The sequence below is a fragment of the Diabrotica virgifera genome, chromosome 6, assembly GCF_917563875.1.
Source record: "Diabrotica virgifera virgifera chromosome 6, PGI_DIABVI_V3a".
Lineage (NCBI taxonomy): Eukaryota > Metazoa > Arthropoda > Insecta > Coleoptera > Chrysomelidae > Diabrotica > Diabrotica virgifera.
The window spans coordinates 199998245-200017510 of record NC_065448.1 but is presented as its reverse complement, the minus strand read 5'-3'; the positions used below and the strand labels follow the sequence as shown (position 1 = coordinate 200017510).

General features: G+C 31.7%; 1 long non-coding RNA gene across 1 annotated transcript; it reads left to right on the top strand.

The window, feature by feature from the left end:
• The first annotated feature begins 18075 nt into the window (after positions 1 to 18075).
• On the top strand, positions 18076 to 18987 carry LOC126886624 (uncharacterized). The gene is made up of 2 exons (XR_007698721.1): positions 18076 to 18118; positions 18482 to 18987. It is a non-coding gene; the product is annotated as an uncharacterized LOC126886624 (long non-coding RNA).
• The last annotated feature ends 279 nt before the right edge of the window (positions 18988 to 19266 follow it).

Genomic DNA, 19266 nt, shown 5'->3' with positions numbered 1-19266 from the left:
AATTACTTAAGGTCTAGAATGTCTCAAGAACGATTATCGAATTTAGCAACTGTTTCTATAGAGCATGATTTATTATCAAGCATTGAAATTAGTGACATTGTAGAAAAATTTGCAGCTCTAAAAGCTAGAAAAGTTAAAATAATGTGAGTTAAGGACCTCTTGTCATTTTATTTATTATCATATATCATATATATACTATCATATACATAGTTATGCCATTGCCCTTCTTTAGTTTTGTGTTAATAAAATTTTGGATAATAAAACGCATTTTTTTCTGTCCTGCTAAAGTAAAGTGTTTGTTTTTTGAGAGGGCGCTTCATCAGATTTTGCACAAGGGCACATAGCACCCTAGCAGCGTCCCTGTACATAATACATATTATAATTTTCTCAAATTATAATCTAACATTTTTAATTTAATATATCTGATAACTCTACTCAAAAAATTACATTTTTAATTTATAAAAACAACATAACCTAAAATTTATGGTATGTCAAAGTTTCTGTCCATTTCATTTCAGTATGTAATTACTTGCACCGTGTAATCACTTTATTGCAGAAAGCTAGTTGCAACTTATTGCAGAAGTTCTTGCTGCAAGAACTTGTGCAATAAATTTCGCAATTACTTGCATCGTGTAAAGTGACTATTAGAAATGGATTGCCTACTTCAGTGGAATATTAACAGATTTTATACTGATTTTGAAATGTTTAAACATTTATGCTCGGCAATCAGCATTATTATTATATAAAAAACTATATATGTTTTTATAAAAACCGCAGGAACGCAAATTATAGCCAGCGAAGGAGTAGTTATTATTTTTAGTGGAATCACTGAAGGTTTTCACCTCCGATTTCGTTGAACCTCCATCGATTTTCATGAATATTGGTGAGCAGTTAGAGGGTACCTCAAGGAGCAAAGGTGACATGATGCCAACTTGCGCTTTTAGCCTGGGGGTGGATGTCACCCATTTTCGGGGGTGAAAATTATTTTATTAAAAATAATACCATATATATCGATAGAGGGACAAATTCTAAGCAAACTTTGTTATATAAAGTTATTTATATAAATCAATACTTTTTGAGTTATTAAAGATCAAAGATTTTATTTTTTCGTAAAAAATATCATGTTTTAAAGCTGTTTTTCACGTATAACTCAAAAACTATGAGATTTTACAAAAAGTTATTATTACCAAAATTGAAGATAATAAACAGTTGAATAAACTCTTCACTTAAAGAACTAATAAACTAATGTTAATTCAAAGTAAGTTATGGGTAATTGAATGTATATTATTTTCGACGAGTACTCAAATCTAAGTATTCAAGCTTAAATAACGGGAAAATCGGGATAACTTCGGAGTACCTATCAGATGAGCTCCATAAGGAGTTAATGGCATTAAAGTTAACCAAGTTATGATGAAAAAATAGAGAACCAGAAAATTCAGATTTTTTTAGGAAAAAGTAAAAAATAAAACATACGCCATTTCCACAAAAATTTAAATTTATAGTAATCCTTACAAGAATTTCTTTGTATTAGCATAAGTAATGATTTCAACGATTTTCACCGATTTAGAATGCATATGTTTGAAAAAAATGTAATTTAAAAAAAAAATCAGAATTTTTAAAATTATCGTCATTTTCATTTTCTTTTGCTAATAACTCCAAAAATATTCAATACACGTAAAAATTAATATATGTATAACCAAATTTAATTTTTTCTATATAACATATTTTACCTTTTTTACTATTTCTGTAGGGTGAAAAATAAACGAGATAGAAACGTTTAAAGCTTAAATTTTGCTGCGAGAACCACGTAAGCGTGGCCATTTTACCATTGGTTTTTTTAAAAAAGTAAGAGTTTAATGCCCGGTTGCACCAACAGATCTTAAGCTTAAGTCGAGAATATCATAAGAATTAATATAATATAATTATAATATATTACAATAAGAATACCATAATATAATAATAGATATAATTGATAATAAGGTAAGAATCTAAAATTATGTTGCAACGTAAGTGATACTCAAGGAGGCCCTATCTATAAGTAGAACTTAGCTAAGCCGTAGCTTAAGATCTGTTGGTGCAACCAGGCATTAAAGATTAAATTCAACCTGTTTTAATAGCCTTTGGAATTATCTTTCAAATCGTTTTAAGGTGAGCCTGTTCTCTTAAAAATTAACGAAGTTATTAAAAAAACAATAACATTTTTTGGAAAAATTTAAAAAAATAAAGTTTGAAAAATTTTTGGAGCATAAATTTTAATGCTATCAACTTGTTCGGTATCTCATTTGATAGATATTTCTAATTACTTCCACAAATGTTTAATGAGGTTATGTTATAAGACGCATCATTATTATATTATTTTTGAGTAGGTAGTAATTATTTATATAAATCAAAATTATAAATCAGAAGTTTTATAAATTAATAGCAATTAGGAGATTATAGCGGCGACAGACTTATTTCCACAAAAAATAAATATTTGCAACATCCAACATCTATATACCTCCAAACCCAACAATCACAGATACAGAACTTACAAATTTAATAGATCAGATTCGAACTCCGAGAATAATAATTATTGTAGACGATTTTAATTATTGTCATAGGTAGGTACTCCAATATGGGAATCTCTTGGAATAAATTCATAAAGGTAAAACTCTTGTAAAACTTAATTACTACAAAAAACTTAAACTTTATAAACGATGGACAACCAACCCGTTCAACATACATATATATGGGCTCTTCATCAGCTATTGATATATCGATTAGTCTATATCATCACGAAAGGTTTCATGGGATCTAATAGTGTTTTTTATTATGGAAGTGATCACTGTTCTATTATAATCTCTTTAAGCCAAGCCGCACACCAAAGAAACATGAAGCGAAAAACATGAAACATGAAACGAAAAACATGTTTCATGAAAAGAAAACACTGCTAAACAAATCTCAAAGTCCGCCTACCAATGAAACGAGTGTGATTCATGCTCATGACACATTTTTATTTTCGGAGAGTTTAATAAATGGCCGGACATATATTTGTTTAGCAGTGGTTTATTTCCATGAAACGTAATTTACGTTTCATGTTTCTTTGATGCGCGGCCTGCCTTACAATAATTAACAACCTGGGTAACCGTACATTCGGACTTCCAAATGGAACTTAAACAAAAATTGATTTGCCTTTATTTAAAGTATATTCAACGAAGTTGTTAAACCTAAGAGAAACCAACCTCATTGTTGTGAGTGCAATAAAAGAACATATCCATAGCATTTTTTTAATATGTGGTTGTATCAATTTCCAAAAATAATCCCTAAAAATCACAATTATAAAAAAAATTAAGGCACACGGGGGAGTGCCGACAGAAGTGAAAACTTCTGGCGAACCAAGCGCTTTCGGGTACACACTCTATCCCTCCTTTAACCTTTATAACTTCGGTGGAACTTATACGCAATTTAAATTATAGTATATAAATTACCAATATTTCGCCGTAGCGATAACGGTCACGAGTTCAATGCTTTTTCCCCATCTAAAAAAAAGTGCTATACATATCGATACATCAGTATCAGACTGCACCAACTCAAAATTTTTCAATATTGAGATAAGTATGAGGAAATGGTTAAAATATGTTTATTTATCAGTTTCAAATTACACCACCTCAAAATTCCAACTCCATTGTAAAAATTTTGACTTGTCAACATGCAGAATCGAATATTTTTTTTACAACGTCGTAGTTTCATAATGCATCACTTTGAGTTAGTGCATAATGAAACTTGATCGGTAGAACTGTTGTCAGCTACTAACTCAAAATGGTCTGTGAAAGCTGCTTGCACTGACCGTTGCTAAATTAAATGTTCGAAACAATTCAGTGATACAGACAGAGAAGAACTGTTAAGTAACTACTGGGGTCTTGGTGATTTAAATAGGCAGCGAGATTTTATAGTTAACAAAGTAATGCCGGTTAAGCCAAAATATCAATATAAGAAAGAAGGGAGTCATAGAACCGAAAATATAGCTTATTATTTTGAGATGAGAAATGAAAAAATTAGAGTATGTAAAGTTTTCTTTATGAACACTTTAAACATTTCTAATAGGATAATAATAAAAAAGCATGCACAGCAATTAAAAAAAAAACAGAGCTAGGGTTTATACAGAATGACAATCGCGAAGGAAAAAAAAAGGTGGGCGACCAAGGGTGCTAGATGATGAAAAAGAATTCGTGAGGTCCCGAATTCGTGAGGTCCCACATCAAATCTTTTCCAGTAATTGACTCTCATTATTGCGGAGCAAGAAAAAACAAATCTCTAAAGTTAGCCACCGTGTACAGACTGTACCAAGAAAAATGTAGAGGAAAACTGAAAATTCCCGTAAAACTACATTATTCCACCAAGATTTTCAACAGGGAATTTAATATTGCCTTTTTTCAGCCAAAAAAGACTATAGTGTTGTAAAAAGTATTACAACAACTTAAGTAGGATGCACATATCAGAGAAAAAAAAATCAGATTCGGTTAGAGAAGGAGTTGGATCTCAAGGATTCAAAGGAAGATGACAGTACTGTAGTTTGTTGCTTTCATCTCCAAGTTGTATTATCACTACCAAATGGAGATCTGAGTGATTTTCTTTTTACATGAGAATGCCTATCATGTTATAACTTCACTATATTTGATATTTCTCACAAACATAGCTATAGTTTTTTGTGGCACGAACGTATCGCAAGCAGAGTTGTTAATGAAATAAGTACGTGTCTTTGACAGTATCTAAAGAACCATGGGGACCTCAATATGAGCACATATTTTACTCCGATAATTGCCTGGGCCAAAACAAAAACAAGTTCATTGCTTGCTTGATTATATATTGCTGTCAAAACTTAGCAATAAAAAGCATAACCCACAAATGCTTAGTAGTTGGACATACTCAAAATTATAATTTCATAAATATTCGATAAAACAGAACGAGCGTGGCTGATGAAGAACAGAACCATCTCTCATCTTCTCCAATAAACCTCCTGGAGTGCCACTACTTAAAAAATGTTATTTGTTGTCGCTCTGCTTCTCGGATGCAATACCCAGATTTCACTTTAACTATTTCCAGATCTTACCAACTTCTTCCACAGCTGCCGCTGCTGAAGAAAGTGACAAATCAGAATTATTTTGATTTTATTATATTTTTTCATAACAAGGAAACAATAATTATTTTATAAGAAAAAAAAAATACTTAAGTAATTTTATTTGATTTCCATACAAATACCCTATACAAAAGGCACTAACTGTTAAAAAATCATGTGTCGACAGTTTCATAGTGCACCAACTCAAAAAAAATCTGAATCCTTTAAAAAAAATTTAATCAAAAATTATCATATAAAAGAACCATAAAATAAACATCTAATTCCAAAATTTTGTTCTATTTGAAAAACAAATGGACCATTTACAACAGATTAAAAATATTTGCTCCCAGAAAAAATAAGTTAAAGTTGATTTGTGAAGAACTATGTTTTTTAAGTTGGTGCACTCTGATACTGATGTATCGATATAATATGGAAGCGTTGCGTAATACGTTCTATGCTACTTGTATACATACACATAATACATATACATACAGAATTTATTTCGACGAAGCGATGACGGTCGCGAATTCAATGTTTTTCCCTATCGAAAAGTGCACAACGTCGCTAAAAAAGTTTTTACTTCAAGAAAGATAGGGATAGTGCGGTTTCTCATGCGCATTCCGCGACAGCTCCTTCGGGTACAAACTCTCTCTCCCTACTCCAACCAATGTAACATCCGTGGAACTTTTACGCATTTCAACCTCTAGTATCTTCTTCTTCTTCGTCTAGCCATTCACGTCCACATCTGAACATAAGCATCTTCAAGTCTTCCTTTCCATTGTTTGTTGTTATTATTATTATTAATATAAATCAAATAAGGGCAGAGGAGCGAGTTCCTATTATGCCCAAAAACAAAGAGAAATATCATTTTACAACTAATACAAATTAAGAATAAAGTTAAAAATTAACAAACATCAAATAAAAATATTGAAACAATAAAACAATGTCGCCCTAAAACAATTCAATCCTGTAAAGCTCCCATAATGTTCAAAACAAAGAAAAATATCGTTATAAAACTAATAAAAATTTTAAAGATTACAATTTCAAACAAAATTTTGAAACAATAAATAATGCCGTCCTAAAATTATTCAGTCTTGCAAAGAAAATAAAGAATTATCAAGTCTATTTTTAAAAATGTTAACACTAGTTGCCGATATGGTGTCTTCATCTAAGTTATTCCAGATGTTAAATATTCTGTTTGGTAAAAAGTTCATTCTGGATCTTGTTGTCGTCTGTTCCCTCTTTAATTTATAACGATGACCTCTTAATCGTTCGTCTAGATTTAGCGTAAATATTGTCTTAAGGTTTCCAAAATTATATTTTAAAATACGGAAGGATATAATTAGGTCACCTCGAAGACGTCGATGTTCAAATGTTGTTAGATGAGCCAAGGATAGTCTGTCTTCATAATTAGGTCTTACACGGCCAAATGCCAGTCTTGTGGCTTTACGTTGAACATTTTCAAGTAAGACTTTATCACGGTTAAGATCTGGACTCCACACTGGTCCTGCAAACTCAAGAATAGGTCTGACGTATATAGAGTAAAGTTTACTCATTGAGGTTAGAGATATTCGTGTAAAACATTTGCGGATTAGAAACAGTTTGGAATTTGCACGTTTACACACGGACACTATATGGTCAGACCAATTTAAGTTACTGTTAACTATCACTCCAAGATCTTTGTGGGAGGTTACTGACTCTATGGGATGCCCATTAATAAAGTACGGTAGTAATGGGTTATTTTTGCCAATATGTAGTATGACGCATTTTTCAATATTCAGTGGAAATAACCACTCTGAGGACCATTTGAATATTGCGTCAAGGTCGGTTTGAAGAACATGTTGGTCAATAATTGGATTCACATATAATTTAGTATCATCTGCGTAAATGGAAACCTTACTGGATACAACAAGAGGAAGATCACTAGTGTATATACAAAATAGTAGTGGTCCAAGTACTGATCCTTGTGGAACTCCACTCTTGACTGGTTTGTCCAGTGAATAAGCTTCCCCAACACGAACTCGGAAGTACCTGTCTGATAGAAAATTTTGAATCCAAAAGTTTAACTTTCCGCGGATACCATAGTGATCCAATTTAGCTAGTAATCGACGTTTGGGAATACGATCGAAAGCTTTGGAGAAATCTAAATAGACTACATCAACAGGATGTCGATTGTTTAAAGATGAAGACCAGTCACTTATACAATGAAGTAAGTTTGTGATCGTTGAACGACCCTTGATAAAACCATGCTGCTGGTGAGGGATGACATTTTCTTGAAGGAGGAATTCAGACATAGCTTCAGAAATAATGGATTCCATAAAATTCCATGTTGTACGCTACTTGTAGCCAATTTTTCCAGGCAGTTCGTTTCAGATCATCTGTCCATCTCATAGGAGGTCTACCTCTGGGTCTCTTATGTTGGTATGGTCCCTAGGTTAGAATTGTTCCGTGCCATTTTTTTAGATCGCTTCTAGCTACATCTCCAGCGTATTCCCATTTCAATTTTAATGATTTCCTCGTAAGTCCTCCTCGTTTTAATGATAACGTCTAGTATATAACCGACTAATATATCGCCGTAGTGATGACGGTCGGTTTAATACTTTTTCCCCATCCAAAAAGTGCACAGCGTCCCTAAAGAAGTTTTCACTTCAAAAATTTATTTCTCCCAAGTGATGAGGTCGCTAATTTAATATTTGTCCCCATTCAAAAAATGCACAATGTCCCTAAAGAAGTTTTCACTTCAAAAATTGATTTCGCCGAAATGATGACGGTCGCTAATTTAATACTTTTTCCCCATCCAAACAGTATACAACGTCCCTAAAGAAGTTTTCATTTTTTTCGCCGAAATTATGACGGTCGCTAATTTAATAGATACTTTTTCCCTATCCAAACAGTGCACAAAATTCCTAAAGAAGTTAAAAATTAATTTCGCCGAAATGATGACGGTGACGATGACGGTCGTTAATTTAATACTTTTTCCCCATCCAAAAAGTGCACAACGTCCTGAAAGAAGTTTTCACTTCAAAAATTTGTGTATCTTCCAATACATACACAAAAAATGTATAGTATGTAGGAGTATATGCATACGAGTATTTTGCTGCTCCAAGCATTAAAACTAGAGCTATTTGTACGCTCCGAAAAATTGACAGAAAAACATAAATGGTATTTTAATGATAACGTATGTAAAAAGACATTCCATTGTTCTAAAACTTATTTTGTAGGGAATTGTAATAGTCCATGTGGTGAGACCGCTCCCGTCTGAAAAAAATTCTGATTCGGTTTCTTTGCGGATTCCTGTTCAAAAATGTTCCCTTTATCTGAAGGGTGTCGGCCGAAATTTTTGGGCAGAAATTGTTTAAATATTTTTTTTGAACAAATACAAAAGATCATCTTTTTTATCCGTATAATATTTTTTTCGGTTTTCTGGGTCATTCTAAACAAGAAAGGTATCTTGTGATTTTTCTCAAAAATTGATAGTATTTTTAAGGTTGCCATATACTTGAATTATTAATGATGCATGTCCAGCCGATTTTTTTGCCGGTGCGGCGCGCTCTATTTCAACAATCTCCTGTTCTCCTCCCAAAAATAGTTTTTTAGATTTTTTGGGACATTCTAAATAAAATAGGTTTCTTGTGATTTTTCTCAAAAGTTAATAGTTTTGCAGTTATAAGCGATTTAAAATCCGAAAAATGCAACAATACACATTTTCGAGGCTTGAAAACTCAGATGTAAATTATTATCTTTGAGGTTACCGTGTGTAAGTGTCTAAACTGAAGTTTAAACATTTAATTTCAAGATTTTGTACAGTAATCGGGTCTTGTTTCAATGTATACCGTTGTTTTTTAATTGTTAATGATGCGTGACCACTGCGCGGCACGGCGGCTTAAAATTCGAGTGGCCTCGCATAATTAACAATTAAAAAATGGTCTAAATTGAAATAAGCTCCGATTACCCTACAGAATATTCAAACACAATGTTTATACTTTAATTTAGGCACTTGGCTAACTCAAAAACGACTAATTACATCTGAGTTTTCAACCCTCGAAAATGCGTATTTTCGCATTTTTCAGATTTCAAATCGCTTCTAACTGGAAAACTGTAAACTTATGAGAAAAATAATAGAAACCTTTTTTTATTTAGAATGTTTAGAAAACTTAAAAAATGTTTTCTGAGGCAAAATAGGATATTGTTTATATAAAGCGCGCCGCACCGGCAAAAAAATCGGATGAACACGCATAATTTAACAATTAAGTATCTAAACGGTCTAAATTTCAGTTAGACGCGATCACTCTTTAGAATTTTCCAAATGAATGTTCAAACTACAATTTAAGTACATGACAACTTCAAAAATGCTAATTTAAATATGAATTTTTAAGCCTCGAAAATGCGCATTTTCACATTTTTCAGATTTTAAATCGCTATAACTTGAAAATTTTCATTTTCTGAGAAAAACAGCAAGATATCTTTCTTGTTTAGAATGATCTAAAAAATTTAAAAAAATATTTTCTAGGTCAAAAACAGGTGATCTTTTGTATTTATTTAAAAAATTGTTTAAACAATGTCTGCACAAAAATTTCGGCGGCACCCTTCAGATTTGTTTAAAGGGAACATTTTTGAATAGGAATCCGCAAAGAAACCGAATCAGAATTTTGTTCGGACGGGAGCGGTCTCACTACATGGACTATAAGGAAGGGCTAAAAGTTCTTAAAAGTTGAACTTTTTGGAAGTGTTTGATTTTTAAAGCACGTGATTTAAAGAGCTTAGAAAAACTGCTTCTAACACTTACGTACAAACTCAGAATGTTGATACATATCTCAATTAATTTTTATCATAAAGATATTAAAAAATAGGTAAAATTTCCAGTAAAAAAATACTAGATTTTAGTATTCGTGTATATTTTTCATATTTCTTTTAGTTTTCGAGTAATTTTGAAAAAATGGAAAAATTTTATAGATTAAAAAAATTAATACTAAATTGAAGTTTTTACCAAATCTAAGCCTTCTAAACTAGTTCAAATTTTAGGACACGTAGTCAGTATATGTATAATTATATGTAATTATATGTAATATGTATATTCTTGTGGAAAATTCACCTATTTAAGTATTTTTTTTCATTGTTTTTAGCGTCATAATTGTTTTGTTTTTGTAATAACTAGGCCATTTCTCATCCAAATCACTTTTACCTTAGCTCATTTTAAAGGTCTCATTAAAATCTTTAAAAAAACCTGTTTTTGATATTTCGATAATTTTTTTCGAAAAACCTCTCCTTCTTATGTTATCTAAGGATAAAACGTTCAATTCAGGGTTAATTCGAAAAAACCCTGACCTTAATTAGGTTGTAATTTGAGTTGTATTATTGCAATAACAATTAAAAAAACACTTGATTCGTTATTTTAAAATTTTTCGTCATCTTTTTCGTAAACTTGCACTGTTTTAGAGTTATATATATATATATGCATTTTTTCGATCGTGGATAACTCGGTAAATATCAACTTACCGAAAAAGTCTGTATGCTATAACCTTTCTTTTTGCTTAAAATTGAACTATCTAGGTGATTCCTAGGTGATCTAGATTCCTAGGTTATTTTGAGGTTCAATATTTCCTCCCCCGAAAAGGGGTGGTACTCACCCCCCAGAGCAAAAGCACACATCAGCACAACATCACTTTTTTTTTCACATGTTAGTTATGTGTAAGTATGCCAAATTCCATGTCAATTCGAGTTTTTTTAAATCCTGATTAAAAGCCGTGACAGGGCCGTAACTACGATGTTAGGAGCCCCGGGGCGAAGGTGATCTGGGGGCCCCTTGCAAAGGGGTCTGGGGGTTTAACCCCCAGCGGAAGGCGGTGTCCGGAAAAATGTTTCATATTTAACCCCTTGAAAACGCATTTTAATGGATTCTATGACTGAAGTTTCTTGAACCTACATATTGCTATTTTAGTTGACCAATACAAAAAAATTTTGAAATCGCATTATTTTTTATTCGCTTTAAAAAATTTAAAAGAAAAACAACCAAATGAACAGATAGTAAATAAAACAAAATGAGATAATATAATGAAACAATAAAAAGAAAATTTCTTGAAACTTCAAAACCGAATGGAAAAATATGAAGATATGAAGGTTTATTTAGAGAAAATGCGGAATAGGTAAATCAGATTGCTGAGGAGATACAAAAAATTTAAAAAGGTGGAAGAAAAATTCAAGAATGCGGTAAAATTCGATATGGAAAAAGTGGAAGAAAAATTGACGAAGATAGGAAAATATCAAAAAGGAGGAGACCATCGGGAAGTAATTGTATACAGCTCTAATGAGAGCAGAATCCTATTTGACGAGGATATTAGAAAACGATACCTTCAGCAGTGACACTCTTCGGCAGTGACACTCTCGAAGGCGAATACCGTCACTGCTGTTAGATTTATAATGCTGTGGTACTGGTAGGGCTAATTCCAATATGCTCATTCCATCTTACCCTTACCTTTCTTTTCAATATGTAGTACCATGTGGTTCCGTTCACGTACCAAGGTGTGGTCTGGGGTAAATTGGTTAAGACAAAGTAGCTGGGACCGGGGGCCGCTATTCCGGTTGCATTTTAGTTTTTGTTTCACTAAAATAACTAATTTCCTCAGTAACAATTTATATCTCTATGAAAGGTCTCAGGGGCCCCAGCTCACCCGGGCCCCTCTTCCAATGGCATTTTAGGTTTTATTACGTCGAAATAACTAATTTCCTAAGTACCTATTAACTTTAATTTTTATGTTAAGGTCTCGGGAGCCCAGCTCAGCTCAGGTCTCAGAGGCCCCTTCTAAGGGTTCTGTTCCAATTACATTTTAGTCGAAAATACTAATTTCTCCAGTGAAAAATTAAAACTTTATGTTCAGTTCTAGGGTGGCCCTGTAAGGTCTTTTTAAAATTGTGACATTTGAAAATGTTACGTTGGGATCGGCTTTTAAAATACATATTTTTTTCCTCGTTAAACTCTTTGCACGGTCAAAAAAGGGACACCTGCAGGGCCCCTTGGCCAGGGGCCCCGGGGCACTGCCCCGGTTGCCCCAATGGTAATTACGGCCATGAGCCGTGAGTAAATGGACTAATAGTAAGCCTATTTCAAATAAACTGTATTGGACGAAAAACTAAAAAACGAATACCATAAAAATATTTTTATAAAATAGGATAGAATTAAGATTAGTTTTAAAACGGTTTTATTAAATATTCGTTTAATCAAAATAGAGAAAGGATTTAGATTTGCTCATGGTCAAAGGTCTTTGACCTTACGGAGAGAAATACCCGTTCTGTTATGAATAATTAACCGATCGGTTAACAACTCAATTTGAATAATCATAAAAATAAAGTGTTGTATAATTATGTGTATGAAAAGAGGCTATATTTAACGTCGTCGCTGAGAAAGGAAATACACTGAAGCAAATTAGTTTGTGTCAACCTTTATTAAACTTCTTATAATAAGTACTCGATCAATTTTCAATGATAATTATTTGAGTATAAAAAAAGTAGATATTTACGCAAATTACATACCCGATTGGATAAATTTGAGATAATCATAGCTCTACTACATATACGAATCCTTGATGAAAGATAACTTTAACAATATATCTAACTGGTATTTTGCCTTCCTCCTACTGCAGCCACAGCTACAGCTTATTACCTAATATTAATTTGTGAATTGTGGCCTATTCAACATAATACTTTATACGTTTTTGTCGTCTGCGATCCTTATTTATTTGTAGCTTTTTATAATTTTTACTAGGTACTGCGTTTTCTACCACTACTTTCTAGGATATAGTTTTCGAGGAATCGCCAGGTTTCCCCACACGACTCTACCGTATCGGCAAAGTCTACGAGAAGTGTACGGTAGATTGAAGCCGTAATTACAAAAGAAGAAATATGTGTACAGTAGGAAAAATGAAAGAATACCCATGAACGAACATATAAAACACGCTGTATTTTCCTGTCACCGTGTCACACAAAAAATTGGCCAGCGCAAGTACATGTAATAATTATTATTACATGTACTTACGCAGGGCAATTTTCTTTGTGACACGGTGACAGGAAAATACAGCGTGTTTTATATGTTCGTTCATATTTTTAATATATATTTTTAATAAAGGATATGTTAAAGCAGTTAGAAGACTCAGGCTTCAATATAAAATTTATTTGGGTTAAGGCACATATTGGACTCAAAGATAATGAGTATGTAGACTACTTAGCCAAATCCAGTATAACATCAGGCACTTTATTGTCATATTCTTTATGTGTATCAGATGTTATTACTATTTTTAAAAGAAACCAACTATCGATATGGAAAGATCAATGGAATCTTTACTGCTTAACAAACCCCACAAGATACACCACTTTACAACCAGTGATTCCACAAAATACATGGTTTAAGAGTTTTAAAGCTCCACGTAAATATATAACAACTATAAATCGATTACGTTTTGGGCATGCTTGCTATCCAAGTCATTTATATAAAATAAATGTGATTGAAGACAATAATTGCAAACATTGCGGAAAGCAGGGTGATCTTGATCATATCTTTTTTGAATGTACTAAGTTTCAACAGCATTCAAACTCTCTCTATAAAAATTTAATTCAACTTGATATGCATGCACCATTCAATATACAGTCTTTGCTGGCTACAGGCTCACAACAAATATACAATATCATTATAGATTTCTTGTCAGATACACGCACAGTCCTATAAGATTTGTACGCGGGCATGAGATTTTTTATGATTTAAGTTCAGATTTGCATCTTTTTTTTTTGTCATAAATGTTTTATCACTTTATCAGAGTTCCATTATTGTTTTTATTGTATTATTATTGTATTGTATTATTTATTGTGTTTGTATATATTGTTTCTGTTTATTTTGTATTAGGATTAGGATTGTATTTTGTTTATTGCAACTGGCTGAATGACTAATGTCTATGCCATTAAATAAAAAAAAAAAAAAAAAAAATGTTCGTTCATGGGTATTCTTTCATTTTTCCGACTGTATGTCTTTGTACTCACTTTATAGCGCTCAAAAAATTAAGGGATCTGGATTTCAACATATATTTTTTTTTATAATTCTCGTATTAAAGTTAAGCGTGAAGTTAGTCGTATTGATGACAGTTGGGGAAACATGGGCAATTTTCAGATGCCATTCTTTCGTAGCAGGAATGATCAGTTTTTTAATTTCTCAGTTGAGATATTTGTATATTGTCACGTTTTATGTCTGCTTCATTCTTCTTTCTATCAGTTGAAGTACTTTTTTTGTTATCTTATCTTATTAGGTAAAATAGTACGGAATCAAATTAGTGCGGCCGATATGTGAAACAATTGCACAATTAATGATACAAGCAAATAACTTTGACCACATATACTACACATATAAAGGTTTAAATTTAGATATGAGGCCTCTCAGATTTTGATTTTTTCAAAAATGGCGAGCATTCAAAATGGCGGCTATACATATGTGTTTAGCAGTACCATAACTTTTGAACGAAAAGTCCAATTTTAACCAAATTTGGTATATAGGTTCTTTTTTTTTATTTACAAGATGGATGTGGTGAACCAGAAGAATCGGTTTACCAGAAGTTGTGTTTTTACTGGTTGTTTATGTAAAAATATGTTTTTTTTTGTTAAATTTTTTCGCTCTGTATATATTAATTTCTCAAAAAAGTAATACCGCAATTAAGAAGAGCGTAAAAATATTTTGTAGAAAATATTTTGAACTTTTTAGTTATGTTAATTGCCATTTAATAAATGCATAACGTATCTTCACATGTACCTATGTGTGGCAGATTCGTGCAAATATTATAAGAATTATTGTGCATATATTGGTAGAAGCATATAATTTGGAGCACATATACTACTGGAGCACATATACATCAAGGTTCAAACGTAGATATATGGCCATCTCAGATTTTACCTTTTACAAAAATGGCTGGCATTCAAAATGGCGATTATACATATGTGACTAATGGCACGATAACTTTTGAACAAAAAGTCCGATTTCAACCAAATTTGGTATATAGATTCTTTTTTTTTAATGTGTAAGACCAAGGTCTTGAACCGGAAGAATCGATTTACCATAAGTTGTGTTTTTCCCGATTTTTATGTAAAAACATGTTGCTTTTTTACCAATTCTTTCACCATGTATATATTAATTTTTCAAAAAGTTAATACCGGAGTTGAAAAGAGCCTAAAAATATTTTTTAGGAAATATTTTGAGCTATTTAGTTATGTTAATTACCAATTAATAAATGCATAACCTATCTTCACATGTACCTATGAACCTATGTGCGGCAAATTCGTGGAAATAATATAAGAATTGTTGTGCATTTAATGGTAAAAGCATATAATTTGGACCACACACACTACACATACAAAGATTCAAATTTAGATATGAGGCCATCTCAGATTTTGTCTTTTACAAAAATGGCGGGCATTCAAAATGAATCTGTCGCACATAGGTACATGTGAAGATACGTTATGCATTTATTAAATGGTAATTAAAACAACTAAAAAGTTCAAAATCTTTCCTAAAAATATTTTTACACTATTTTCAATAGCGGTATTACCTTTTTGAAAAATTAATATATACAGGGTGAAAGAATTGAAAAAAAAACAACGTATTTTTACATAAAAAACAGTAAAAACACAACTTCTGGTAAACCGATTCTTCCGGTTCAAGACCTCGATCTTATTCATCAAAAAAAGAACCTTGATGCCAAATTTGGCTGAAATCGGACTTTTCGTTCAAAAGTTATCGTGCTATTAGTCACATATGTATAGCCGCCATTTTGAATGCTTGTCATTTTTGTAAAAGGCAAAATCTGAGATGCACTCATATCTCAATTTGAATTTTTGTATGTGTAGCATACGTGCTTAAAATTATATTCTTCTACCATTAAATGCACAATAATTCTTATAATATTTCCACGAATCTGCCACACATAGGTACATGTGAAGATACGTTATGCATTTATTAAATGGTAACTAACATAAGTAAAAAGTTCAAAATATTTAATTCCTAAAACATATTTTTACGCTCTTTTCAATGGTGGTATTACCATTTTGAAAAATTAATATATACAGGGTGAAAAAATAGAAAAGAAATTATTTACATAATATAAAATAGTTTTACATAAAAAACCAGGAAAAACACAATTTCTGGTAAACCGATTCTTCCAGTTCACGACATTGATCTTGTAAATCACAAAAAGAACCTATGTACCAAATTTGGTGGAAATCGGACTTTTCATTCAAAAGATATCGTGCTATTAGTCACATATGTATAGTCGCTCATTTTGAATGACCGCCATTTTTGTAAAAGGAAAAATCTGAGATGGCCTCATATCTAAATTTGAACCTTTATGTGTGCAGTATATGTGGACCAAATTATATGCTTGCATCATTAAACGTGCAATTCTTATAATATTTGCACTAATCTGCCGCACTAAATAGATTACATATTAACAAACTATCCATTTCGAAATAATATTAAAGATGTAAAGACTTCCCCGGCGCTGGTATAAACTTAAATCATAATTTAAATTCCAAAATACAAATTGCTCCAAAATACAAATTAAAATAAAGAAATTAACAAAACAACTAATATATAACTAAGAAACCCATATAGGGCAGTTAATGAAGATATTTGGTTCCGAATTCCATCCTACTATATCGAATTACTTGATATTTTCACAGTAAGTAGGGAATAACTCATGAAACGAAGTCTTCCCTATGCCGATGTGCGCTTTTATCTTGGGGGTGGTTCCCACCCCTTCTCGGGAGTGAAAAATGTTTTGGTTAAAATAGCCACGGCAGAGGCTAGAGAACCTAATTTGAAAATGGCCGTGGTTGAAAATTGGCCATTTTCGTTGAAAAATGACACCTTTTGGAACGGATTTTTGTGAATACCTTAAAAAATATGCATCTACCAAAAAAACTATATAAAATATTTCTGTAAGTCATAAAAAAACAAAGAGATTGGTTTCTTCATAAATCTTCTAGTTAAAATAGAAAGAAGTATATGGTAGGTAAGAAGAGTTACTTTTTGTGCTGCATGCTTAAATCGGTGTATTCAACTTGAAATAACAGAGAAACGGTCGATTTTAGGTGTACCAATAATGATACTTACAACTTTTATAGTGCTTGAAAAGACCTTTAAAATGAGCAATACTAAATGTCGATTACATTCAAACTAAGCGAGATATTCTGCAAAAAACTTGATGACTAATGTATTTTAAGAAGAAATGAGAAGTATATTTAATCCCTCATCCATCAAAATTTAAATACATCGTTTTCCTTCTACAATAGTTTTGCTATAGTATTATTTATATGTTCAAAAAGTTGGACTATTTTAAAATGAATGGTTTTTGAACAAATAAGATCAAATTATAGATTTTTAAATTTTCTTAAAAATCTTTCTTTTTCTCAATGTAACTCGAAAATGATAAGACATACGAAAAAAAGATACCACTCAAAAATGTAGGGTTTGTTTAGATAAAAATTTCCTTTTTATTTTTCATTACCTTATCTCTTATCATTTTCAAATTACATGGAGAAAAATAAAAAGGAAATTTTTATCTAAAAAAATCCTACATTTTTGAGTGGTATCTTTTTTTCGTATCTCTTATCATTTTCGAGTTACATGTAGAAAAAGGAAGATTTTTAAGAAAATTTAAAAATGCGCTCTATAACTTGATCTTATTTTTTTCAAAAATCATTCATTTTAAAATCGTTCAACTCTCTAAACCGACGCTGCCAAGTCAAAACGGCATAAACGCCAAAATGACCACTTTTTAGTTAGCTGCACCAAAAAATAGTATTTTAATTTCCGCACCAGACAGTCAACGCGGTATAACCCCAGACAAAGTGAAATAGGGGTAATATTGGTTTAAAATTTTTATAAACGCCAGTCTAGTCACACACGTGAACACCGACGTGAACACCGATTGACATAATCGCCAGTTCCCGTAAGATTATCATTGTGTACAGTTCGGTCCAGTAATAATAGTAAAGGTATGTATTTTTACAATATTTATGGATAAGTAACATGATATTACTTACCTCTGCAATATTTTCAATTTGTATTGATTTTTGAAGCGTAAATACACTGAAATTCTCTAAAAACTATGAGGCGTTTATGCCAAAACCAAATATTTACATCGTGGTTGACACAAGCGCCATTCCTCAATGGTATTCTTATGGAGGTTTCTTATTTAAAAATTGCGCAAATAAAAAGTTTATTTTAAAATTTTCTATTGTAACTTTGTACTAGTGTGATGAACAATTCATTTTGTATTACAGCATATAGTCCAAATCAATTTTATATAGCTAAAAATGGCGATCGATTTTTGGCGTTTATGCCATTTTTTGTTGCAGATGAATAGCAGAAGTAAAAAAATAATGGCCTTAATAAATGACAATAAAACATATACCGAAGCAGTAAAAATGATATACAGACTGACAATAATTCCCCTATATTCCTCTTAGAGGTTTATGATATTTATAATGCCAACATTGCAGAAGCTTTTAGCAATGACATTATCATCTTTGAGGAACCACCAGACGTTGCAGTAGAAGAAGAAATATTTAGTCACGATCTCACATCATGTTTCAACTTAGCAGCAGATAATGGTTTGGGTGCCGGTATAAGTAGTGATCAAAATAAGGAAAATACAAGCAATCAAATCAATAATGATGTTGAACCAAATATTGACTGTGATTATGAATTATAATCCGCTATTATTAGATATCCGCTCCTATTTGCGAATTATTTACTTTTAAGTATTTCATCCTAGCATCAAAAACATGTTTAAAGAATTTAGGGTATTGTTTTTAACTTAGAATGTATTTTTGGTTTAAAAAAATAAAGCCTATCAAAAATCTTCCTAATTTCATAATTTTTCTGGTTGGCATAGACGACAATTTTTAGTTTTCGTTTTTTTTTTTCATTAATGGCATATATCCCTTTTAAGCGCCATATTGGCTAACCTTACAACGATGCGATCGACACAAACGCCAGAGGTAAGTTTGGCATATTCACCAATGTTATATCTTGATTGGACATAAGCGCCATTTTCTAGTTTTTAATTTATTTCAGACAGTATTTTGAGCTACATTCATGTTCGCAAAATATTAAAATTTGAAAAAAAAAATCATCAATT